Source organism: Echinops telfairi, unplaced genomic scaffold (genome assembly GCF_000313985.2).
Source record: "Echinops telfairi isolate 266 unplaced genomic scaffold, ASM31398v2 ScPeMD7_28;HRSCAF=97, whole genome shotgun sequence".
NCBI lineage: Eukaryota > Metazoa > Chordata > Mammalia > Afrosoricida > Tenrecidae > Echinops > Echinops telfairi.
Genome location: NW_022103925.1, coordinates 4,242,293 through 4,243,507, shown reverse-complemented (window position 1 = coordinate 4,243,507; position 1,215 = coordinate 4,242,293).

Below are 1,215 nucleotides of genomic sequence, written 5' to 3'. Positions count from 1 at the left end.
GTGCTGCTGCAGCCCTTGGAAGCATGGTCTTCAGCAAGATGGGTGTGCAGTATCAATGATAGCGTTCTCTAGTCTGAGCCTTCTGTTGGCTCACCCTTCTTTGGAGTGGGCACAGGTACTGATCTCTTCCAGTCCGTTGGCCAGGCAGCGGTCTTCCGGATTTCTTGGCGTAGACGAGTGAGTGCTCCCAGTGCTTCTTCAGCCTGCTGACACGTTTCGGTGAGTGTTCCGTCAATGCCGGGAGCCTTCTTTTTCGCTGATGCACCCAGTGCAGTGTGCACGTCTTCCTCCAGCACCACTGGTTCCTGCTCACGTGCTGCCTCCCGTGATGCTGGAGTGCTGGCCAGTTCTTCCTGGCACAGGGACTCTGTGCTTTCTTTTCCCTCTTCTTTCGATCCGTCCTTGGGTTCTCAGGTGCCTTCCAGTAGCCCCCAACCACAGTGGCCCTGTGTGACAGAGTAGAACTGGCCTGTCTTAGGGTGCCCTGAGGCGTCCTCTTGGTGGAAACGGATGCCCCTTGGAGCCTCTATTGGGTGTGAGTCTCGCACCCTTTAGATTGCAGTGGGGTCCTAACCATTGGGCCCCCAGGACGTCCTCTTATTCCTAAATGGCTTGCTTACATGGCTGCCTCTTGTCTGTGTGGCATTCAAGACCTTAGGCAACGACCACTGCCTTCCTACCGTAGAGCTGAGGCGTCCTCCTGCACTTACCACAAAACCAAAACGCGCTGCCATCGAGCCAATTCCAACCCTGTAGCACATGGCAGAACTGTCCCTGTGGGTTTCCCAGACTGTCGCCCCTGACGGGAGTAGAGAGCCTGCCCTCTTTCTCCTGAGGAGTGGCTGGTGGATTCGAACTACTCACCTTCGGTCCAGCAGCCCAATGCATAACTCACCAGGGCTCCTGATTTCTTGGTGAAATCAATTGAGTCCTTGTTTCTAACTTGACGACCTTGTAAACACCGGTTGCTACAAGTCACATAGCAGTCACATCTATCATTCTTTCTAGCGCACCCTTTTCTTCTCCCCTGGAGGGCTGCCCGAATTGGGAGGGGTTCTGTTTTGTTCTGTTCTGGGGGGGGTGTGTGGAGGGGGGGTGTTGTTGGCTTGGCTTGGCTTGGAGTCGTCATTTTTAACTTCCCCATCACCCGAGTTAATATGTGGCTGCCCTCTAGTTAGTGATGTACCTTTCCTGCCCCTTCCACCATGTGTCCCT